This window comes from Agelaius tricolor, unplaced genomic scaffold (genome assembly GCF_023055355.1).
Source record: "Agelaius tricolor isolate 1412-34295 unplaced genomic scaffold, bAgeTri1.0.p SCAF_23, whole genome shotgun sequence".
In the NCBI taxonomy this organism is placed as follows: domain Eukaryota; kingdom Metazoa; phylum Chordata; class Aves; order Passeriformes; family Icteridae; genus Agelaius; species Agelaius tricolor.
The window spans coordinates 3,263,376-3,289,466 of NW_027269283.1; positions in this window are offsets into that span (position 1 = coordinate 3,263,376).

Consider the following 26,091-nt stretch of genomic DNA (forward strand, 5'->3'; position numbering starts at 1 on the left):
ACATGTGCAATCTGAGGGAAGTGTGTAACATCTTAAGTGAATTTGTTTCAGCTGTGTTCACGCCTCTATGTCAAGTACTTCCCATGAAAATTGGGGCTATAAAACCCTGCTGGTATGAAAGTTTTTTCTTCTATAAAGTTTAAAGTTGTGTGCAGCAGTATTCCATATCCCAAACTAATAGTTTGCATGTGCGAACCAAAGTATTAAATTCACAGTTTTTTGAGCAAAGCCAATGTTTATGATGTGGCACGTCCAGTGTGTCACTTACCTGCTCAATCACAAAGCTGCCTCAAATATTGTGAAATTGGGATCTGTGGGATAGCAAGGCTTGCTGCTGCAAAGAGGTTAAATTAAGCAAGTTGTTTGAATGGGAGAAATTATTAGCTGATCAAAATATAGAGTTCATTTCTGTAGCAAAGTGAGGTGGATGGCTTGCTTATCTCAGTGTCCACATGCATGTATTCCTGTTTTTTTAGGAAATTCATCTCCAGTGCAAATTCACAGATTTCCTTTCTTTGGACTAGCATAATTCAGATTTCTGGCCATGAAAATGATTCCAGGCAAAGCCTAAGAAACTGGATCCTGTTTAATATCTGAAAGTCATCAGCTGTGCTGGGGAAGGGTCACCACGTGTTGTGTCAGCAGAGTTACCAGCTTTAAGCACACACATATATCTGGGGCTGCATGATTTAAAGGGGTAACATTTTTCAGTAGTTAAAAGATGCCAGCTGGGTAAATAAACCCAGACCATCATGCACAAGTCCTCCTGCTTCCCAAAGTTCATTAGAGATAACAAGACTCTTGGCATTTGGATAATAAATCCACGCTCTAAGGGCTGCTGTGTGCAGGTTGAGGAGCTCAGATGGTGACATTAATGGTGCAAATACAATAACATTTGAAAAGAAACTTCTTGGAGGGGAGAGGAGGGAGTAGGAAAGGGCAGCCAAGTGTTGGGGAATTTCATTATTGCACCTCTCTGTGCAGAGCACCCACCATGGATGGACCTGCCACAGGCTGCTGGTTATTTCTGTGTCAGGAAAAGTGTTGGAGGCAGTGAGAGGAAGGGGATGGGGATGTTCCTGCCTGAGCTGGTTTGCCTGGCCTCACCAGCTGCAGCAGGGGGCTCAGATGGGCTCAGGGGCTGCCTGGGATGGTCACCCCCAGCTCTTCCTCCCTCACCTGCCTCCCTGCAATGGTTCCACTTGCACTGAATTATCTGCCTGTGTGCCTGGGCTGTGGCTATATGGCTGTAATACCAAAAGAGTTCTTGAAGAGTCCATGTAGGGGAAAGCTAAAAACCTCTAAAAAACCCACTGTGAGATACTCTGCACCTCAGTGAGGCAGGGACTACGTGTGATTGTTGCTAATAAGCCCCTTTTGGTTGCTTTAGTGCTAATTACCCACTCCTCCATCAGATACAGAAACTGTATGCATCTACATTTGTGCTGATCTGATGACACCTGGCTCTGCACCAATGCTCTCCTTGGCCAGCAGAGCAAAAAAAACACAAATGTAATTTTGAAACTTTCTTCAGTGAGAGAAGGGAGAGAATCAGGTGTGGACAGAAGAGAACAGGGGAACCAATGCTGCTGCCCTGCCAGGGCTCCTCACAGGTCAGTGCTGGCTCTGGCTTTAAAGTCAGCTCTCCTACTTTTGCTGAGAGCTGTGCAAATGTCTTTAAACTTAATTTTATCTTGTTCTGGGCTTTTATTTTTGTTGTTCTGGAGAGCAAGAGACATGCTAGCACAGACTGATTTGTTTTCAGCCATGAGAAATACTGAATTTACCTCTAAAATACTCCAAACTGCTTTATCTCAGGGAAATGTTAATTGTTGGAAAGCTTCATGCTCTTGTACAAGGAGGTTTATTGGGGTTCACCTGTAATTTAACAAACGTTAAAACCAAAATCCTTAATCCAAAATCAAAACCATCTAAACACCATGGGAAAAAAGCAGAACAATGGGTGACTAAATCCCTGCTTTGCCCAGAAATAGTCACAAAATAGCTCCCCTATGCCTGTTAGCTGGGTAAGGATTATGCCACGACAGGATTGAAAGTTGGTGAGGGTCAGGAGCTTGGTTTGCTGCAGGCAAAGCAGGTGCTTTTATAAATGGCTCTGCAGTGTTTGCAGAGTAGCTGGGAGGATATCAGCTTCACCTGGACTCCTCTTCTGTGGGCAACAGTCAGCTCTTTGACTCTTGCTTTCTGTGGGTTGCAGCTGCATTAATTAATTATAAAAACTGTCTTTTCCTCCCTAAATTTTAGAACAAGTGTGGATGGCAATTCATACACAAGCTAGGACTGCAGGCCTCCCCCCAGTTTGTAAGTCACTTTTGGCAAAGCGACCCATGCCAAGTGTGATCTGCTCTCTGATCAGGTTACAGCTGAGGAAAGAGCCTCAATTAAGTTTTCATCTCATTAGGACTAAGGTGGAAAATAGAATCAAACTTAGCAGATAAATGAAAAAAATCTCCAGGACAATGACAGAATAAACATGTCTGCTAAGCAATTTGGTAAGAGGAAAATCTGGCACCTTTTGTTTGAGGAGAAAATGTGAGGAGGAAATATGGGCAGTCCTGAAGTGCCTTTATATGAGGGAGAAGCTCAGGCAGAAGTAGCTGTGGTGCCTCTCATGGTGGTTTGGTGGTGGACTTGGCAGTGCTGGGTTAGTGGCTGGGCTTGGTGCTCTCAACAGGTCCTTTCCAACCTTAGAGATTTTGTGATTCTGTGATTCCAAGCTGGTTTGAAATGTCAAACACCAGATTCTCTGCCTAAATAATCTTAAACTGTGTCGTAGTGGAGACAGACAGGAATGTCTGACTCTGGATGGATTCTTGGACAGCCCAGGCCAGGTGTTCAATTGACACCCTCTGTCACTACAGCCTCTATCCCACACACCCACCTGAGTCCTTTTGGGTCTTTGAAATACCCACTTTGGAGGTAATCTATGCCCAAAATACATGGGGCCTCTGGGCCAGTCACAATAGGATGTTTCTTCCACTCATTTCCAGTCAGAGCCCACAATACAGACTTTTCTGCCACCCAAACCTATGAAAAAGAAACCCAGGACAACACCCTGTGCCCTCCATCTTGCTCCTATCCACAACACACTAAAAATCTCAAAACCTCAATTTCTCACCAAGTGATATACCCACACTACTCTCTATAATCTGCTTCACACTTGTGGATTCCAGTCTATCTTGAAGTCTGGGAAACTTTCTCCATGAGCGAGGGTCAAAGTCAGTGCTGCCCTGGGGGTCAGGGCACCTCAGAGCAGACACAAAAATATTCCCTGTGTCCTGGGTTTCCACAGTCCAGGGAAAACTTCTCAGCCTCAGCTAGCTAAACTAGCTAAAAAGCAAAGGAGGGCTGTTGTATTTGAGTTGCCCCCAGATGAAGGAAGGAATGATGAATCTGACTCCATGTTCTCAGAAGGCTCATTTATTATTTTAAGATACTATATTATATTAAAGAATACTGAACTATACTACACTAAAGAACAGAGAAAGGATACTTACTGAATGCTAAAAAGATAATAATGAAAACTGGTGACTCTCTCCAGAGTCCTGACACAGCTTGGCCCTGATTGGCCAAAGAGTGAAAACAACTCCCAGCAGAATGCAATGGAACAATCACCTGTGGGTAAACAATCTCCAAACACATTCCAAAGGAGCAAAACACAGGAGAAGCAAATCAGATAATTATTGTTTTCCTTTTCTCTGAGGCTTCTCAGTTTCCCAGAAGAAAAGTCCTGGGTTAAGGGATTTTTCCAGAAAATGTGAATGCCACAATCCAGCATAAACAGAACGCACAATTGGGGATGCAAGCATCACAACATGACCCTAGGACACACACCAAGCAAAGTATCAAAGGCTTTTTTATTGCTGAATGTCCTTTTTTATACAGTTTTACAGACCTCCTCTCTGCCTCCAGTTGGTTAGTAGGTTTCTTGCCAATTACTCTATTGGTTAGTAAAAGGTATTTTTCTTGTCCATCCAATCTCTCTATGCTTAAATTGTTTACATATTTTCTTTACTGATTTTCGTGGGACAGATTTAATGTTTATGTAGGTGCTAGCTGTTTTTCACCTAGGAATAGATGGTTGTGTTAACAAACTCTTCACACCAGGATTGTTTTCACATGGAAGTTTGCAAACTGCTAGCCACTGCTCTAACAGAGCAGGCTTAATTTTATGAGACCTTTCTTTTATAATTTTTCTACCTTACTACAACAAAGCTGTGCTCAGCAGAATGTTTTTTTCTCAACCTGATGTGAATGATCCATCTCTTCCTGCCACTCCAACCCCAAGGGAGTTGGCTCTAATGCTCTGCTGTCCGTGGCAGTGCTGAAATGGCCAACATGAGCCTAAATCACAGAGTTTAGGGGACAAGGAGGTGGGTGCAGTGCTCTGGCTTTGCTTGGTGAGATGCCAGCAGATTCCCTTCCTCTTGTCCTCGCTGATTTGAATGGAAATTGGAGAAATGCTAAGAACCATGCCATATTTCCCAAGGAAAATGTGTGTTCAGGCTGGTGTGCAGGGCCTTTTCCAGAGGCAGTGCTGCTGTCAGACAGTGATTGCATTTCCTGAGGTTATGATCCCACTTTTGGAGTTAGCCCCAGACCATCAGCCTCTAATCAGCCCATGTTCAGCTGGTCCAGAGCCCCTCTCAGGAGCTCTTGGCAAGATTTGGAGGGACCCAAGTACCCAAGTTATGGTGTTATGGGCCAGGAACAAACGACAGGATGGGCCCTTTATTTCTGGGGGCTGAGGAGAGTAAGGGGGCTCACAAAAATAAATATGTTTAATAGCACAGAATGAAACAACAAGTTGAAATGGTGCTGAAATCCAATTCTGGGGTTTTATAAACCACAGAAACTTATTAACTTCAGAGACCTGTGCGAGCTAGGGGGGAAGAAGTGAGCTTTCCACTCCATCCCCAAAACAGAGAGAATTTAGAGCACTTTTATGGTGCATTTTAGGACAATGACCTGGGCAGTGTGTTCAGCTGCTTTGCTTGGCTCGTAAAACCCAGTTTATACAGTCCTGGAATCAATCCTGTTCTCTCTGGGGCCTTCCAGAGCAGGGACTGCCAGCAGAAGCACTTTATGATATGGAGTTGAAGAGTCACTGGGACATGAGCAGAGCCATGGTGCTCACCTCTCTGATCAATAGGAAAGGGATATTTAGACATAAATAACCCTTGCTGTGGCATGGGCAGAGCCTCTCCCTGCAGCCCAAGGTTTGAGGGAACTTCTTTGCTCTCCAGGATCTGATTTTTTTAAAGTTTGCTTACACAAGGTAGCACAGCTGAAATAAGAGAGACCCCTCAAAAAAGGATGTGAAGATGACACTCCCAGCATGTTTTACTTGATTGTGCCAGGGATCTCCACTTCCTCGTGCTGGATTTTCTGTAGCAGCGTTTGAATTTTATTGTGTAGCCATTCCCCCAAGAAATTTCTGTTCAGAAATACCAAATGCATTTTTGGTTGCTTTATACTTCACATTGCATGATTTATTTATTTTTTTTTCAGGGGCTAAACCTCCTTTCCCTGTTTCCAGATCTAATTCTGAATCTGTGTTTTAATGAAGTTTTCCAGTTCCCCTTTCCAAAGCAAAAAGGGGCAAAATGTCCAAAGGTTGCAGGGTGGGAAGGAGCTGAATATTGCACAATTTGAGGTGAGAAAAAGGTGTGGTTCCTCAAGACAAATTCCTCACTGGCTGGTAGTGTCTTTACTCTGAGTTTTTTGAAGTCTGCTTGTTTTTCCTGCTGGAGAAGCCTAAGGAGGAAAACATCTGAGCCACAGGAGAGGTTTGACTTAACAAAGAAGAGAAAATGAATTTGGGAGAACTAACTCTATTTCAGCCACACAAATAGACCAATTTCTGGCCTTAAATAATTGAACTTAATTATTTTAGTCAAAGGTGTTTGCTTGTAGCTAACATTTCTGCAGTTTCCACGAGTATTTAGCTCATTTCTCCTTGCAATGACACAGTAACTGGCATTGTGGCCACAGCTGTCACTGTCCCCCCAGCCTGTGTGCACACTGCCACAGAAGGAAAGGAGAAAAATCAGAATTCAAGTCCTGTCTGAAAAGTAAAAGGGACAAATTAGTTTCTTGTCACTGCACTGCAATAAATACATTGTCATTTTTATACCCCAGTGAATCATATTCTCCATTTCCCCCGTAACTATTATACAGTCTGCTGGCAGTACATCATTTTTTGGTAATTTTATTTTCACCAATTGTTTTATGAAATTTTTGAGTTTTATGGACACTAAAACAAATCTAGCCTGCGCGTATTATAGCCTTTTAAATCACCAGCAGGAAATCTCAAGGTTCCTCCAGACTGTGAGAGAAGGAAGCTTTAGGAAAGAAAGATTGCTCCTAGCTTATAAACTGAGCAAAAACCCAGAGATAAGTTTGTAAAAGGGACATACATCATCACTGGCAAAAAGCAGGACGTAAAACAACATCTCTCCGCTCAGCTCCCTTAAGAATAAAAATGGATTTTTATTTAGCAGAAACACGAAAGTAGTTGGGGAAAGGAACACACAAGCTTTTCCATGCTTTCTTAACCATAACAATCCTTATTTCCTGCAGAGCTGCAGTGTCAGGCACTGCCTTGGCTAAATTATGGTTGGTGTAGTCCCAAACCAGAGGGAAATGGGAAGAAACCCTGAATTCTGAGCTGAATGTTGGCAGTGCTTGGCTGAGTTTGAGCCTCCTGCTGCTGAGGAAGTGGAGCTACCAGGGCATGGGGAAAGGGATTATCCAGGTTCTCCTCTTCTTATCCATAACCTTTGTTAGTGATTCCATGGCTAAACCATCTGGACTGGATTGTTTAGCCATGGAATCTAAGCAAAAAAATGAGCTGGTTTTGCTTAAATCAATGATGAGTTGGGGTATGATAAAACTATTTAGCTTTTTTTTTTTTTTTTAATAAATAGGATTTTTGTTCTCAAAACAAAAGTGGATTTTCTTGGTCCACTTTGACCCACTCTGCATATCCCTGAATATAAGAAAGTAAAAGATGAGATGGCCTTGCTTAGATGGAAACACTGAACAAGAGCTTTGTTAACTGTAAATCTGACAGGGTCAATGAATGAGCTCTTACCTCTGTTCTGACTTGGACTTTGCAGTTTTGAATGATCTCCATTTTTGCTTTTCCTTTTTTATTCACCTCAATATATTTAAGGGCTCGGAAGAGATTTGGATTATATATTTGATTTGTAAATTGGAAGAAAGATTGTTTTTAGAGCAAATTGAATAATTTTTGTTTCTAAGAAATTTAAAAAAAATATATAGTATAAATAAGAAACTTGAAAACTGGTATAAAAATGACTGTTCTGACTCAGACCTGTGGTCCACTGTGGCTGGAAGTGGAATGATATAACTGTGTATGCACATATTTCCCTCAATATATCCTTCCAACAATCTATTATATGGGAACTTATGAGCTAAAGGGAACACATTTGTTAATGGCCCTTGATGGATTTTTCCCTCTGTGAATTTATTGAGTTGAACATATGTACATTCATTACTTCCCCACTCTAACATGTGGTGTGATGGGGAAAATAAAAGCCTCTTTATTTTTTTTTTCCTGCTTTTAGACTCCTTTCTTGCCTCCCTTCCCCTGCTGCCCCACTTTGTGCTTTGTAAGGAGCTGTGCTCTGTCACCATCCCTTCACCTGCCCCATGGCACCCATGAGCCTAAAGATTCCTACCCTTGTCTTGTGTGGCCATCCCATTTCCAGCTGGAGAAGCCCAGGTTTATTATTGATTTTGGACAAAAAAAAACCTTCCTGAGGGAACGTGGTGCTGCTCCCAGAGTGGGCCTGGCTTCACGTGCTGCAGATTTGGGAGGCTGGAGCTGCAACTCTTTTCATTGGCATCAAGAGTAGGTTAAAGCTCAATTCAGCACTTTTCACTCACAAGTCCTGAAAAAATGAAACCAGTAAAGACATATCCCTGAGGGAATGGTGTTTTGGTTGCAAAACAAAACTCTCTGAAAGAGAGTTGCAGAAAAAGAAAAGTGCAAGCTAAATTCTCCATTTGTTAAATTAATATTCCCAGACCATGGACTTCAGACTGTATTTTGTGAATAAATGAGTTAAAGATAAACAAGGGCAACTTTTCCAGCTCTATTTTTATATCAGCAGAAAAGAAATATCTACAGGTTTGAACTCCAGCTGGCTGGGACTCTGCACTCCTGGTGTTAGGAGTGCTGTGCATTCTCTCTGTCCAGAACACACCAGAGCTGCTCTCTGTCTCTGAGCCATTGCCCTTTGAGTGTTTCAGGGGAAGGTGTCTGTAACAACCTGAGGATCAGCCCCTGGCCACATGGATGGTGATTGGATGGAGGATCAGCATGCCACAAGAGCATCCTGAGGGTTTATAATTGCTTTTTATTCCTATTGTGGCTGATGGGGTGGCAGAGGTGAGGCACTCCCTGTTCTGAATGGTGGTGAGGAAAAGGTACAATAGAGAGTAGTGAGTGAGTAGATGTGCTCAGCATGCCTTGATCCCTCCAGGAGCTCAAAGCAGGCCATGGCTGGACAGTAGTTGTGAAATTTAGAGCATAGCTGGATTAGCCAAAGGTTTTATGTTGGTATAATTGTGCTCTGATGAGAAGGAGTTAACTCCAGCTTTCTAAAGCATTTTCATGCCTCTGGGGCTGTAGTCATGCTAAAGGCATGGAGGGCTTCAATGAAAAGTGTTCTCCTCAGGGTTTGGGTCACAGCCCTCCCACCCTGGCTCAGAGGTTTGGGAAGGGCTCCCTCTGCACAGCTACAAGGGAATTGTGAGGAAGGAAATGGCCATGAGAGGAGGACCCACAGCTCTGCTCCAAGTGCTGGAGAGAGAAACCACAGCAGCAGCCAAGATCCCTAACCCTGGTTTGCTGTGTGGGGGCTGCTGTGTCCCTCCTGTGTCACCCCCTGAGCTGAGCCCCATTCCTGCAGGAGATTTGACAGCACAGGGTGAAGTGCTGTGCACCCCGTTTGTGTTTCAGGGACGTTCATCTGAGCCAGGTAACAAACACACAGCTCAGCTTCTCTGCTTTACCAGCTCTCTGAAACCTCTTTTAAAACAAACCTCACTCTGCTGCTCACTCTCTCACCTCCCTCTTTGCTGCTTTCTCCTCACTCCCCTCTTCCCTTTGCACAAAGTGCATTTCCTAAGCTTTTGCTTTTGCTCTCTGTAGCTAAACCTACTTTTAAATTTTTTCCTCCATTTTTTTTTTCTCCTTTTCTGCCTGTTTAATCTCAACTCAGCCCCAGCACTGGTGCAGTGTTACAACAGTTTTGTCATGTTGGCTGTCACCGTGCTGACAGCCCTGTGACAGCTGGCAGATGTATGGATGATGGATGTTTTCTCCCTTGTGCAAGGACGATGGGATAAAAGTGCAAACAAACCGGGTAATAGATGGGAAAAGCAGAGCAGTGTTGATAAGGCCTGGTCCCCACTCTGTGATGTATGGGAAAGCAAGCTGCAGGCAATTTGTTTCAGAGAAATGAGGGAGTCTTTGTAGAGAGGGACACGAGCAGAAGAAGTGGGGGGGAAAAAAAAGGAAAAAGAGAGAAAATAAAGTAATAATAATAAGAGAGGGAAATACTTAAGGCTTGTCTGTGTTGTGCCAACACCGGCCTGTTGTTACGGCAATGGGAAAATCTCATTTCAAGGACAGGCTTGGGGTTTTTGGCATTCATGAGGGACCCCAGGAGGAGGTGTCTGGCATGGGAACATTGAGTTTGTCTGGTTTCTGCTCTTCCCTCACCTCCCTGCTGGCTTGCTGAGGCACCTGCTGTTATTTATGGGGCCTGGTGTCATCTGAAAGAGCTCCCAATGTGAGCTCACTGCTCACACTCTGCAGAGCCTGTGGGCAGATAAACTTCTCAAGCCACTCACCAGTGGAGCTGAGAAGTCCCTGCATGTGGAGGGGCTGCTGCTCCTCACCACGAGTATTGCAATGCTTGATGGCCCCAGCAAGGAGAGAGAGTGATTCATCTGACTCCATGGATAGCAGGAGGATAGTTAATTTATTTATTATACTATATTGTTCTGTACCTCTAAACTGAACCTGCCAAGCACACAACTGCTCACACTGCACTGAATCTCGTGACTGTCCTGACACACACACACACACACACACACACACACACACACACACACACACACACACACTCTTGGCCCTGACAGGCCAAGGAAACAAAACAGCAGCACTTTGGGTGAACTGAACAATCTCCATGTTGCATTCTATGTTTGCACACACACAGGCACAGCAAATGATAAGAACTGTGTTTTCAATCTCTGAGGTTGATAGAATGTGAATCCCAGAAATATTCTTGGGAAGAATTGTGCCTTGCTTTCCTCTGTGAAGAGAAATGTGGGGCTACCCATGAGCTCAGCCCTGTGGGCTGTGGCACCCAGGAGATCCCTGTGCTCAGGCTCTGCCCTGGCTCCTGCCTGCCCAGGGGGAAGGAGGCAGAAGCTGCAAACAGGCACTGGTGCAGGTGATCCTGAGCAGAGGGTGGCACTCCCCGTGTCCCTGAGGGCTGGGAGCTCCAGCCTGGGCCAAAGGCAATGCCAGGAGATTAATTTATTATACTATATTATACTATTATTATTATACTCTATTATACTATTATAATAATTTTATTATACTATATTAATTAATTTATTTATTATACTATATTATACTATAGTTTATTATAGTATATTACTCTATACATCTAAACTGAACCTGCCAAGCACTCACTCTGCACACTGCTCTTACACTGCACTGAATCTTGTGACTGTCCCCTGACAGTTCCAACACACACACTCACACTCCTGGCCCTGATAGGCCAAGGAAACAAAACAGCAGCACTTTGGGTGAACAATCTCCATGTTGTGTTCTACTTTTGCACAAACACAATCACAGCAAATGTTAAGAATTGTGTTTTCAATCTCTGAGTTGATAGAATGTGAATCCCAGAAATATTCTTGGGAAGAATTGTGCCTTGCTTTTCTCTGTGAAGAGAAATGTGGGGCTGCACATGAGCTCAGCCCTGTGGGCTGTGGCACCCAGGAGATCCCTGTGCTCAGCTCTGCCCTGGCTCCTGCCTGCCCAGGGGGAAGGAGGCAGAAGCTGCAAACAGGCACTGGTGCAGGTGATCCTGAGCAGAGGGTGGCATTCCCCGTGTCCCTGAGGGCTGGGAGCTCCAGCCTGGGCCAAAGGCAATGCCAGGAGAGCTGCCAGGATGCTGCTGCACAGCCATGGGTGTGGGGCTTGGAGAGGGTCAGGAATCCTTCAGCAAGTGAGCAAGCAGGGAGGGGGATGCTCCCCTACAGCCTGTGAGAATCCCTCTGAAATGCAAGGGATGTCTCCAGGGCTCCTGTGTGGATGCTGATCATTAACCCCTTGGTGACTGGAGCTGCCAGTGGGGATGTCCAGTGGCTGTTTGTGCCCTCACACACCTGCACCCAGCACTGATCTTTTCTGGATGCCAGCACCTCCCCAGGCTTCCCTTCCACCCTTGCTTTTGTCACTGCCAGGGACTAACTCGGGCTCGTAATAGTGATAATTTATTACGGCACACTTCCTACCGTGAGTAAATAAGTCTGTCTCCCTTAAACTCCCTGGGCAATTAGAAGAATGAAAGACTGTGCCATGTATTAGCATTTATTTTCTCCCAGCATTTATACAAGGCCATTTTCTTGCTGACAAATTGTGGGCCAAATTGTTCTCGAGGAAGTGTGTCAGATGGAAAGGTGTTATGATTAAACTGTTGGCATAAATTTAGATGACAATAAATCCTTTTATTGCATTAACTGGATTTATTTCCTTGCAACCACCATTAAGGATTTGAAGAAACAGTAATGAACAGGTTGATTTTGCACCTGCTTAAGGGTAATTAATATGCACTCTAAAAACAAAGAGTCTGCTTTAAAAAATCTCTCCAGTGATCTAGAGGCTGCTGCTCAGGAAATGCAATCAGCTCTATGTGTTTGGTAGCATTGCATCAACAAAAATCCTAAAGTGCAATAGTGACGTGGGAATTTGGGAAGGGATCTGTTCAAATATGAGCTGGAAGGGCTGGATTCTGCAAATCCTTCCATGGACAAACAGTGCCTGCAGTGAGAGCCTTGCCTTGTGCAAGAGGCCTCTGGCCCAGGGGGTTTAGGCTCTTTGAGTGTACGGCAGTTTTATGTCCCTGGTGGAAAGGGTTTGTGTATTTCAAGAAAAGAAAAGTTGATTTTGTTTCACTAGGACTTTATCCATAATTATCCCTATTATCAGTTTGGATAACAGGAAATGGCAATATTAATTTATCTATGATTAAAAAAAAATTAAAAGGGATCAAATTGACAAAAGCTTGGCAAGGCTACTAGAATGGAAACCTCTGTGTGTCAAAAAGATGGGAAAAATGTATTATAAATGGATATGATGAGCACAAAAGGAGAAGGTAATGCTAAAATAGAGCTATCAGGATCAAAAATGTTTAAGCTGGTTCTATTGGCAGGTGGGGAGTTTAGCTAAAAGTAAAACTTTGGAATGTCTTTTCCAGAAAGCAGCAGCTGTAATAGCTCCCATAGGTCCCTTGGTAGCCCACAGAAATGGCCTTGGCCACTCTTTTCCTCATTCCCTATAGAAATCCTTGCTTTTTTTGTCCCAGCTCTTGGGTTGCTTCCTGCCACCTCTGGGGGCCTCTCAGTAACCCTTGTCCCCAGAGCAAGTCTGAGATATTTAAGTCAAAACTAATTTGAAGAGAACACTGATAATTTGTAACAGGTATTTTTTGGTTTTGGGTTTTTTGTTTGTTTGTGGTTTTTATTTGTTTCTTTGTGGGTGGTTTTTGGGCTTTTTTGGTTTTTGTTTGTTTCTTTGTGGGTATTTTTTGGGCTGTTTTTGGTTGGTTGGTTGGTTTGGTTTGGTTTTTTTTTTTGTTTTTTTTCCCCCAGGAATATATCAATTTGAGTAATACCTTCAGCTGGAAGGTTTCATAGACAGAGAATTGCCTTGAATTCGGCTTCTGCCTTAACCCAGAGAAGCCTCCCTGGGGCAGGAGGTCTGGCAGGTTCAGGTGCTCAGGGCAGGCTGTTCCAGAGTGCTGCTGTCAGAGGCTATTGACCATTTTGGGGCAAAACCACCACTTTCTACTTCTCTCTCTGAATTTTCCAGTGAGTAGCTCACGGTTTAACATCTGAACTCATTTGTTAAAGCAGTGAGTAGAGCTGGCAGCCAGGGGAGGGCTCTCTGGTCTGAGCTCCTTCTCTCCTTGCTGGGACTGGGAAGCTGTGACATGTTGCTTTTCCTTTCTTTTTAAAGATTTCTCACCCAGGTGCAGAGAAGACTCCTTCCCTTTAACCCTGACCATTTTCACAGGGCAGGCACGTGCATTTCTGTGCTTTTCTACTCCCACCACTGCCTTCTGAAAAATTGTTGCGTGTTAATTAATTTGGCACAGAAGTTTTCAAATGGGGACGTGTGGGGCAATGTGGCTCCTGTCGTGGTTTGACAAGGTTACCTCAGGGTAATGTGGTAAATATTTTTCATCCATTAGCAGATTATGAAAATGGTGCCTTGTGCTGCTGCCTGGCATGGTGGGGGGATGCAGAGCAGGAGGCTGTTGTTAACTAAAGAGAATAAGGAACCATCACTCATCTGGCTGATGGGGGAGACAGAGCTCCCAGTAACATCTGACTTGTTCACCAGTGTGAGTTCCTAGTAAAAATAAATATTCAGATAAAAAAAAAGAAACACGGTGGCAGATCTCTTTAAATTTTCCATGCTCACCCTTTTCTTATCTTCTTTTTGGTTTCTGATTCTCATCTTCTCTTCTTGGGATTCCATTAATTTTTATTTATCCTAGCTCCATAAAAACAGCACAAAATATAAGAAACACCATGGACTGCATTGGTGTTTGATCCATGTTCTCCCTTCCCTCCTCCTGTGCAGCCTGGCCTCTCTGTTGAGACCATAAAAGGATTTCCATGCTCATTCTGCATTGGCCCCTCATCATTACTTTACCAAAAAGTATTAATAATATAAATAATAAACTATTCACAATAGTTAACTACAGAGTGCTCTGATTCTGTGCAGTTATTCTGTGCCTTTCCTACAAAAAGCAGGATTCAACCTCTTTATGTGTAAAAGGATACTGAGCCATAACTATCTTATAACATTGCTACATAATACTGCAGTTGTAGTCCTGATCCCCACAGCTTTTATCAATTTTACTGGGTGGGTTTCATTCCTACCACTGAAAAATCCAGTAATTTTTAGTAGTGGTAGGTGGAGGCAGAGAAATATGACTCATGAAACACTTCTGATGGACTTGGCTGTTCAAAACTGGGACTCAAGTCTTCCTTGCCTGTCTTCTGAAGGAATTCAATTTTCCATTTCATTTCCAATTCAATTTTCATTTTCATTTCCATCTCCAAACCATCAGTGATCTCTCCTTTGTGTTTGGTTGCTCAGAGATGTTGGCAGCCAGGGGCTTTCTGGGCAACCTTAAAACTGGGCTGTGCTTTGGATCAGGGAGGCACTAATGGAACAAAACTGGCTATCTCCACTTACAGGGGTTGGAACTAGATGGTCTTTAAGGTCCCTTCCAACCCAAACCCTTCTGTGATTCTATGATTTTGGTTTGATTTCACATCTCTGAGTGTCTGACCTAAATTCCTCTAAAACCAAGTGAAATGGGAAATGCTCCTCAAGCATGTGACTGTAGCCACTAAGGGGCATTTAGACCATGGGAGCAATCTGGAGCAAAAATCCTCTGAGCTGTGGCTGCTGTGGGTGCCAGCTCCTCAGGAGCCTGGCTGAGCAGCTCCTCTGCTCCTGCTCTGCCTTCCCTGGGAGGGCAAACACAGCCCTTTGGGGTGGGGACACCACCACCACTGAATTTCCACCTGAGCAGGAGATTGATGGGGCCACCCAGCTGGCTTTGGCAGTAACCCCTGCCAGATTTGGGGCATTTTGGGGCACAGGAGCCATTCCAGAGGGCAGTTTTGGCCAGAAGATGTTTATAGCTCTGTGCTGTGGGCTGGTTTGGAACTCACTCCTGCTTGGCTGACAGGGAGCTTTCCCAGCAGGGAGAAAAGAGCCAAGAGCAGCCACTGAGCACAGGCACGTCCTTGGCCTCTGCCAGGCTTGGGCACCTTCTGCAAGGTTTGCTTTAACTGCTCCTGGCTCATAGAACATTTTGGGGTGGTTGTTTCTGTATTGCTGCCCCCCTTGCTCCCCCATGGCCGTGCAGACAGACAAACTCCCTCCAGCACCCCCACCCTGAGGGATCCATGGGTGCTCAGGGAGCAGCTGCATTGTTGGTGAACACCCTGCAGCAATGAGGCTCCACTTCAGGGGAAAACTTCTTTGTGCATTTAATTAAGAAATGCTGCTCACACAGAACTGACTGCACGAACCTCATTTACTGCCGTGGCTGTCTGTCTGTCCAGCCTTTTGTCTCTCTCTGCATCCTGCACAATTCCATTGGATCTCATTACTTGAGCTAGGTAGATTCTTGCTTGGCTGAGCCGAGATCAAAAAGTAATTTTTCTTTTTGCAACAGCTGATTAGAAATTCATTTATTTTCACATTAGACATTTGACCAATATCTCCTTCCCCACAACTCCAGCAATTTAGCTCCATTTGTGTAGTCTGCATAATGGAAGACAGTGAGCCTGTTAGAAAAACGTGGCCCAGGGCAAAAATTAAATGCAGAATCATGTATCAGAAATGAGATGTATTTACTATTGTTTTTGAAAATTAATGGTGCATTTTTAGTTTTTATAATGTAATTTAATGATGCAATTCATCTAATAAAAACCCACATTTTAACTCAGTCCTACAGACTACTGGGGCAGGACAAAATGTACCTTTCAGATGTAAGATTTTTAAAAAAACCCTTTGGGCTTTTTTTTTTTTTTATTTTCTGCACGCAAAAGAAGAGAAACTCTTTGCGTGCTTTGGCTAACAGCTGGGGTATCAGCAGGAGTCCAATAAAAAGGACATTTTTCTTTCTAAATATTGGTGTTTGTGCAGCATACAATAATATTATAAATGCAGCAGTGGGTTTGAAGTACAATGCTGCAGCTGATTATAGAAAACCATATGGTGCTGGCATGTTAAACTGATGCAGATTGAACATGGGCTGTAGCTTTAAATGCCACGGCCCAGAGATTGTGCTAAACTAGAATAAATATACTATGCAGTGTCAATATAGGGAGCTGTCATTTTCGGCAGCAAGAGGCAAACTGTGTCAAAATAATGTGAACTGATTGAAGACAAACCCCCAAAAGTCAGCACTGAGCACATGCTCCTTCCCAGGAGCAGCTCTTGGTGGGTTGTGAGTTTTGGGGGAAGGTCCTTGTCTGCCTTTCAGAGCATTATTTATGTCCATTATCCATTATTATCCATTTATTATATATCCAGCAACTCTGGATCAAGGGCTGGGGGAGCCCCAGGTGGCCTGGCTGGGTGTGTCACTGGCAGTGACAAATTGCAGAGCACAGGTTCTGCTCTGGCTCCTTTGAAAGGAAATTCCCATACCTCTGGTTTTGTGTGTGTTTATAGCATTAAAGCCCCCTTCTTGTCTTGCATCATGATTTTCATCCTCCTTACAATGTTTTTGTATTACCTTTGCTTTTGTAAAGCGAGCACAGGTAGATTTGCCTTTTTAAAGGGTTTTAAAGCCTTCTGAAAGTGCAGTTCTGTAATTGGGATGAGCCAGGTAAGGGGGTTCTCCTTTCCCTCCCCACTGCTTGTTGCCTGTTCGGCTGAGATCAAAGTGATCCTGAGCAGAGCTGGCCAGGACACAGAAAGGTCTGGGTTTGCCTTAATCACTGAGCTGGAGGGGCAGGGAGCACTGAGGCTGGAGGATGGGGCTGACTTTTTCACTGGGAATGGAGATTTATAGTCTGGCTCAACAGATCATGTCAATTCCCTCTTATTTTATTAAAGGTGCTCCTAGAAAATGCATTCAGGCTTGATGTCCAGCTTTAAAATATGTCCTCATCTGCTTTTTCAAAACCTTCTTTTATAAACAAAACTTGAAGTTGTAGCTAAGCATACACTAATGTTAAGATAACCTCCTCCTATGTACATTAAAAATGTACATTTACCAGAAAGAGTTAAACTTAAGCGCATCCAATCTGACAGTGAAGTAGACTTTGGTACAAAGCTGCAGAAGGAGGAGAAGTCTATTCATTTGTGGGTGAATTAAACATCCATTTTTCTTTGTTTCCTGGCTCTGGTGCATGATTTCCCAGAGGACCCAGGAGACAGCCCCCGTGACAAGGGCGAGGGGAGCGCTCTCATCAGCCCTGGCACCAGGCTCTGTACAGGGGGATGCCCTCTGCTGCTCCTGGGAGGCTCAGGAGCAGGAAATTGAGCTGCTTTGGGTCTGACAAGGACCCTGCTGTTCAGGTTCCTGAGGCACACAGGTGGAATACTCGGGGTGGGTCAGTGTTTGGGCGGGTTTCACTGAATCCCAGCACAGGCTGCTTTTTGAGTTTCACTGAATCCCAGCATAAGCTGCTTTTCGAGTTTCACTGAATCCCAGCATAAGCTGCTTTTTTCCTTCCCCTCTTGGCCCACCTCTGTGGTTTACTCTGAGTTTCAGACCCAGTGGGTGCATTTTGAACCATCCCAGCCAGCACATGCACAGGCCTGCTCTCCCCAGCCAGCCTTGAGCAGTCTCTGTGTTGTTCTTATCCTTTACAGGCATGAGAGGGAGAGAGGAGCATGGCAGGAAGAAACCATCAAGCTGAAGCTCCAACCATCCACAAGGTTTCTGGTGGCTTATTGCATGCTGAAACTCAGCCTGCAGTCCAGGCAGTGAGCACAGTGTGAGGATTGTGGTGCCTTTTCAAGCAGTGGCAGAGGTGGAAATGTTTGTCCTTATGCAAATAACAGAGAAACGTGTCCAGGTGACAAAGGCAACAGATTATTTTTAATTGTTCCTCTTATATTTTAATGGAGCTGGCTGGTAACTTTTAGACTGCTCTCTTCTTTATGGCTTTATGAACTGTAGCTGGGTGAATCCCAGCACTGGATTTCCAGCTGGACAAGAAGCTGGCTCCTGCAGCACTGGTGTCCTCTGACTTGTGGTGGCTTTATAGCACCTGAGCCTGACTCTGCCTCTGTGACAGCAGGTGCCAGATGGAACTGGGACTAATCCAGTCTTGGCTACCTGGCAGCAGAGCCCAGGCTTTGAATACTTTATGTGTATTGTGAATTTTTTTGTCACCTGTATTGGATTTAAAATCTAGTGAGGCAGAGTCTGATTTGCTGTGAAAAATCCTATATAGCACTTGATATTGGGAAATCTGTGGTGCTTATGAACTGAAGCTGGGAATGACACTTGTGTTTTACAGCTGGATGGTCCCTGGCTCCAAGAGGCTGCAGGGTAGATAACATGAAATATTTGATGTAAGGAATATCTTGTGTTGATCTATCCAATAAAGAGGTGAATCACTGTTTGGATCTGACCTCTAGGTGTGTTTTTTATGTTGTGAAAGAAACTAAAAAGATTTTATTGAGTGTTTGAATTTTTTTTGCTGCTGTGGCTTGGTGGAGGGTTTAGGACATAAAACTGCTCAGGACAGAAATCCAAAGGAGAGCAGGCTGGAGTCACAGGAATGTTACACAGAGAGGGAGTTATTCACATGGGGGGACAGAGGTGAGTGATAAAATAAACACATTTCTTACAGCTGAAGGATTCATTGACTTGTAACATGGTGTCCTGGCTCCAGGTGGGAGAGAGTCAATTTGCTGTGTAGTATCTGGTGCAGTGCTGGGATTTGGATTCAGGAAGAGAACAATGTTGATGGCTTGGCTGTTGCTGAGTGCTCCTTGCACTGAGCCAAGGATTTTTGAGCATTTCACACTGCCCTGAGAAGGAAGGGATGGGGGGCACATCAACCTGGGAGGGGACACAAGCTGGGCAGGTGTCCCCAACTGGCTGAAGTGGCTTCATACTCAGTCTATAAACTGGGGGAAGGTGGCTGGGGGCAGCAGCCCCACCTCTAGGACTGTCTGGGCATCACTCAGGGAGTGGTGAGCAATTGCACTGCAAAGCACCTGTATACAGAGCCAGTCTGTATATTCTTTTATAATTTTTCCCCCCTTCCTTGTCCTATTAAATGGCTTTTATCTCAACCCACAAGTTTTACTTTTATTCTGATTCTCTCCTCATCCCATGGGAGAAGTGAGGAGCAGCTGTGGGGCATTTTGCTGCTGCCCAGTTAAACCATGACACTTGATGGGTTGAAACAGACCTTACAGGATAAAGAAAAAAAAAATAATTAAAAGTTAAGCAAGATTGCTGGAGGTCTCATTAGTTGGTTCAGGCTGTTTATCAATAATTTGGCACTGGATTTCCAAAAAAAGCATGGCATAATTTTCCAGTGAGCAGCCCGAGTGCCTGGGAGATGATGCTATGGTGTGAATTACACTGTGCAGCGGCTGTCAGCTGTCCCTGTCAGCACTTTCACAGATGCCATAATGTGCAGTAAATGCTGGGGCTGCAGCTATTTAGGTTCACTGTGGTGGTGGTTTTAGGGAAAGCACCACAAATGAGCAGCTAAAGGAAAGCTGGGAGTCCTCTGTGGATGGGTCACAGCCCAGATGAGCTGGTCACAGCTCAAACATCTGAGTGTCACCTTCTGTTCCTGAAAAATCTCCTTTCTTGTACTTATCCAGGGCACAAGGCTCCAGATCCTGTGCTCATGTCCAGTCAGCTCTCCTGGCTCTGAGTCCCTTTTGCTGAGCTCAGCTTTGCTCTCACCTGTGTCTCCCCAGAGTGCTGGGGGCACCTACAGGAGCCAGGGTGAGAACTGGGGTGATTCCTGCAGCTGGGTACACCCTGCCCTGCTGGGTGTGTTTTCCCCAAGTGTTAAGCCTGTTTTGTCCTTGTTTTTGTTTTGTTTTTCAATGTCCTTCCCGTTAATCTGTTTTGAAGTGAGTGAAGGCAGCTGTGCCTGAGCTGTGTGAGCTGGAGCCCACCAGAGCCCACTTGGGCTGGGGTAGGAGTGATGCTGGCCACCAGCACCTGCTGCAACCTCTCCCGTTCCCTGCAGATGGTACTGTTTGACCATTTTGCAGCCACCCACCTTCGGTAACACCGCAGGTTTAAAGGGAATTTTACAACGGGGCACAGGCAGAGACCCAACAGCACCCACTGCTCCCGGTGGGTGCAAGGGCAAAGATCTCGTTTTGCCCATGGGATGCACAATTTTGGAGTGGTTTTGGGAGGGTCAGGCAGCTGGGATGGTGCCAGCATGATGTGTAAGGGGGGGTTTGTAGGCACAGCCCTCAGCAGGGTGTGAGCAGCGTTAACTGAGGCACCTGAGTGTGTCAGGATCTCTGGGTTGTCACAGTGACCCCGAGAAGAGTTCCAAAGTCTCTTTTCCCAGCCTGATGCTTGAAGAAGGAGTCAGAGCTCTTCAGTTCTCGCTCTCAAGGTTGTTTATTGTATCTTATCTATAAAATTCTTTCTCCTGCCCTGCTGAGGTCCATCCAGCAGGGCAGTTCCAGGCACTCTGCCTGCCGCCAGGGCACTGTTATGTCTTTATACTAAAAACTACATGTACAATATTTACAATTACTTTCCAATACTTATCACCTATGTTAGACAGTGAGCTTCTACTCTAAACCAATCCCAAAGTGCCAACATCCCAGCAGAAGATGGAGGCCAAGAAGAAGAAGGAGAAAGGCTGGACACACCCAGTTCCCTCCATCTTGCCCCCTGAACCCCCATACCAAAAACCCCAAAATCTACTTTTCCACCCTGTGATAAACTCACTATCATTCCACTTAAACCGTCGTGGCTTGCAGATCTTCATCTAAGGTTGGTAATTTGCTCCATGGGTCCTAATCAAACCCACAGGGGCATCTTGGGCTCTGTGCCAGGGTCTCTGAGCCCCCTGCTCAGGACAGCCAGAGGGATGTTCTGGGTCCTGACATGAGTGGAATTTACCCTGTGGGAATTTACCAGCTTTCACTGTGAGGATGCCCAGAGCTTTAGTGGGATTTAATTTACTGATCAGCTGAAGCTGCAGTGCTGCTGGGCTGGAGAAAAGCAGCTCTGGGGAGTCAGGGGATGATGCTGGGTCCTTCTGAGCAGCTGTGCATGGGCTGAAGGCTGAGAGGGTGGTGAGCATATGTGGTACTACTGCTTAGGTTTTGTGACATTTTGTGGCTTGGTGCCTTAGAGGCGCCGTGCTGGCCCTGGAATCTCTTCTGGCATGAAGTTCATCCATCCAGCCACTCTGATTGTCCCCTGCAGTTTTCCTCTGCTCTGGCAACGCTCAGAGCCAGTGGGGCTCAGCCTGTGCTTTCCCTTTGCTCTGCACATTCTCTGCATTTCAGCCCCGAAATCCCAGAGCCTCTTTAAAGTCAATGAGGTGGGAAATCACCTCTCTTTCACCTTTTCCCTTCGGAGCCGGTGTGCGGTGCTGCTCCAGCCCGAGGAGAGGGCAGGCGCTCCAGGCTGGCTACAGCTGGGACCTGGAGCAGGAGGGTTTTGTTTGCCTTTCCCGGGGAGGTGCCCTCTCAGCTGGCACACCCTGGCCTCCCCCAGCTCACAGGGAGCCCTACACCCCCCTGCTGCTGTTTTCTGCTCAGGCTGACACCCAGCCAGGTGCAGACACCAGCCCAGCATCAGGCCTGGCTGCTTCACTCCGTGCTGGAGCTCACTGTGCAGCCACGCGTGCACACAGGGAGGGTGCTGGAAAAAAGGCCAGAAACAGGCACCCCTGGCTCTGGCTGAAATTCATTTGGCTTTTAATTTCCTCACAGGCTCGAATTTTGGATGAGGTGTCAAGAGCTTTGAACTTCCCCGGGCTCTGGCTCTTGTTTGGTGTGAGGGCCGTGCCATGCTCAGGTGTGAATCACTCCCACGTGGAGAAACCCAGGACTTCTGCCTGGATTCAGAGGGATCTCCTTGTAGACCTGTTTCTGTTCCTGTCTTCTTGCCAGGCAGTTCATGTTTAAGCTTTCATCAGATCAATTCTCTTCCTTTGAGGGGAAAGTAGCTGGTTAACCTGTGTGTGAGGGAAATGGAAACCCTGCTCTGCCTCTCCCCAGTGTCCCATGCAGGTGTAGAGGGGCTTAGGAAAAGTGATAAAAGCAATTAGTGACGTGTGGAATTGAAGGAGGAGCAGCATCCAGCTCAGAGGTTTGTCTGGGTTTGCTGTGAGCCTGTTAAGCTCAGTTGTTGGATGGAGTTTTGTGAAGGATGGGCAGGAAAGTAGAGATTGCACTGAGTAAACTTTACGGATTTCTCCTGTTTTTAGAGCCTCATGTCTCCCACATGGACTTCCCATCCCCATCCTGCTTCAAGGAGGTGGAGATGGAGAAGGAAGGGTGGAGAAATGAGGTCTGTTCTTTTTGCCCATGGGAAGTGGCTGGGTCTCAGCTCTGGAGAGAGGAGTTTGGTGTGGGCTGTGGGAGCAGGACCAGGCTCAGAAGATGGGTTCCCCTCAATCACTGCTCCCACAGGCATCTGCCCCTTTGTGTCCAAACACTCCCAAACCCCTCCATGCCTGCAGGTCTCAGTTTCACTCCCCTGACCACTCAGTGCTCAGAAAATCTCCATGGAATAGAACAGCTCCAAGATAACCCTGGCACCAGATAAATCATTCCTCCCCTGCCTCTCCCCCTGCCCCAAATGGCTAAAGTGTCTTTATTATTTAAAAAAAACCAACCTGCACACACTGAAAAAGCCCAAATGAGAGAGACAGAAAGGAAAGGAAAAGGAGAGGTTTAGGCAGCAAGCCACAAATAAGCACCATCAATCATGGTGCAGTCAAAAATGTACATGTGTTGGTACCTGCTAGTTATTGGCAGTGCTCAAGAAGTCTCCTGAGTACAATCTTCAGGGCTCCTCAGATAAATAAATAAATAAATAAAAAAATTTTCCATGTTCTTTTGAAAAACTGCTTGTCAGCACTGGAATGGCAGGTGCATTAACTCCCTAAGAACCAGATTATGCCCTGCATGGCAAAAAAATGCAAACACAGAGAAATAAGGTGTCACTCAACCTCTGTATCCTCTCAGTTTATTTTGATGGGAAGTATTTTGAAACATAAATACAGCCTGTTGTATAAATGAGTTGAGGAAAAAGAGATTCTGATATGTACATGGTTTAGTTATCCTATTTACATGTTTACTCCAAATTTACATCTGTCTGACATATGATTTGCTTTTTAATTTTTTTTTCATACTCCACAAGGATAGCTGAAAAGTTTAGATTTATTTAGCTTCCTGTCCCTCCCATGACCCTCCCAAGCCTTGGCAAACACTCTCCTGGTGCCACCTGGCTGCCTGCTCAGCCCCCAGCTCTTCTGCCTCATAGCTCTGAAATGTTTCCTCTAAAATTAAAATCCCTCTCTGAGAGCTCCTCTCTTTTCCCCTTAGATCTCTACTACTCTCTGCCTTCTCTTGGCTTTGCTTTCATTCCCCTTAATAGTGGACTTGAAGGTTCTGTGGCCTCGGCTCTTCTGCAGAGGTTCTCAAACCTCTCCCATCCTTCTGCTCCTCCCTGCTCCTTTTCATACACTGTGTTCTTTTTAATCCAGGAAAGTGACATTATTGCCAGTGGAAGTCCTGAAGGAGCAAAGTCCTGTCCCAGGATGAGCAAAGGTTGCAAGCCCTAGTGCCAAAAGACAAATGGGTTTGGGGAAATGGCCACTGGCCCTCCCCTGAACTTGACAATGTGATTCCTATCACATCTAGGAAGAGGCTGATTATTTTTAGCTGTGGGTGAGCCAGCTGTTCCTAGGCCACCCTTCAGCCTCCCAAGGACAGCTGAGACCTCTGCAGGCTCTGGCTCAGCCCTGGCAGGATGGTGGAGGTGAGGAGGGATGAATTCCTGCTGTACCTGCTGGCAGGGAAACGTCTCCTCACCTCAGCCTGCAGGATGCTTTCCTTTCCCCCAGCACCTTGATTTGATTCAGTCAACCCTAATATGAGTTTTGTCTGACTCTCAGGGTGGTTTCAACATAACCAGTGCAGGTAATAAATATTAGGAGAGAGGTTTCACTGCCAGCCTACTCCTTGTAGTCCATCACTACCTTTCTCTCCTTGGTTCTCCCACAGTGAGGTCCATATTTAGCTCAGTTTAATGACCTGGGCTCCATCCATGCCAGCCCCAGCTGTGTCCTGGGGTGTGAGTGAGCTGTGGCTGGAGCAGAGCTGGCTTTGCATCCCCCATGGTGGTGGCCCTGGGTGGCAAGTGGACCAGTTTCAAACAGGACATCTGGAGGCACCAGGCACTTCATGTCATTGCAGATCCATGGAGCCATTTCTCCTCCATGGTGGGAATTTTGAGAGGATGCAGTTATGTGGCCACAGCTCTTCTCACTGAGAGCAGCAGGCAGAACTTCCAAAGGATTTTTCCTGGGGAAGGCAGTGAGAAGCACAGAGAGAAGAAGACAAAACAATTCTCATCTCTATTTACTGCTCCTGTTTTGCACCTGTGGAATGTGTTATGGAGATTGTTTACCCAAAGGGATTTGTTAATTGGATTCTGCTGAGGGTTGTTTTGGTTCCTTGGCCAGTTGGGTCAAAGCTGTGTTCTGAGTGTCTCAGACAGTCAAGGGTTTTTCTTTAGTATCTTTTGTATAGCATAGGATAGTATCTCTTTAGTACAGTGCCATGGTTTGATGCTGTGGTGCAATGCCAGTGCCCCCCATGAAAATACATTCTCCCTAGTGTCTGCTGTGAGATGGGACCAGAAATAGAGCAAAGCAGGCTCAAGCTTGGAAACTTGTTTGAGAATCCAAGGTTTTGTCTCACTGTGCTGTGATGGAAATTGGGTGGGGCAAGGAGTGTTTTGGAAGGTTTTCATTCTGACTTATGTGTGTGTTTCTTTTTACATATAGTTGTAGGTTAATGAAGTTTGTTTTTTTTTTTTTTTATTTCTAAGCTTCAGCCTGCTTTGCTCTACTTCTGGTCCCATCTCACAGCAGACACTGGGGAGAATGTATTTTCATGGGGGCACTGGCATTGCACCCCAGCATCAAACCATGACATATACTATAGTATCAGTGTAATATAGTATAGTTTTAATAAAGCAATTGTTCAGCATTCTGAGTCATGGAGCCAGAGCACATTTTTCACTGCACTGGGGACACCTGGCTATGATACACAGTGCACCTTGGGCCTGGTGCTGCCTGGTTTGTCTCATCATGGAGATATTTCTGAAAGATCTCACTTCTGGTTTTTAGGCTTGATACTAAATTAAGGAGGTTCAAAGATTTATGAGCATCTCAAAAACATCTGTGTTCAGGGATGGTCTCTGATTGGGCTGAACAGAGTGGAGATGTGAATTTTGAGTGTGGTTTCCTGTGGGAAACAGATCAATAACCTCCTAAGGAAGATCTTACTTCAGAGTGGGGAAAAAACCACTTAAGTTGGGATTTACCTGTTGCCACCTCAGAATTAAGAAACTCAGAGACACATTCCAGAAATCTACAGGAGCAGATGTTGGCTTTATCTGTGACCTCTCCAAAGCAGCAAAACTCAATGTTGTGATATTAAAACAGCCCCATTCCATGACAGGGCTGGAAGTTTTTACTCCATCAGATGAACAAGGTGAGCCTTCTTCATTTTTATTTCCCTTTTATCATATCTCTCATTTTGCCCACAGCACTACAACTTCACCCTTAATGCTGTGATGGATGCAGAAGCTGCAGGTGGGAGGCAGAGGAGGGGGTGAATGCAGAGCCATCCCTGCAGGAACTCAGCTCTTGTACAGGCAGATGCCATAAAATGGCAAATAAGAAATGTTAAAATGAGCTGCAGAGTCTGGGATGCAGAAGGGGATGCCCAAGTATCCCCCTTTTTCTTTTTCTGGGATTCAGGAGGAAAGAGCAGCAATGGTGATGAGCAGCTGCCAGCTGCTTTCACTGGGGAGCTGTGTGGCCCCTGTGCTCCATTCTGTGCCCTTCTCCAGCCCAGCCACTTTCCCTTCCAGACCACAGGTTTATTTAATTTCAGTCCTACTGCTGGCAATGGTTTTGCAATGGGCTGTGGGTTAGGAAAAAGCAGAGAATTTTTCCTTAAGTGAGAAAAGGAGACAACATTGCATGGCAAAATAG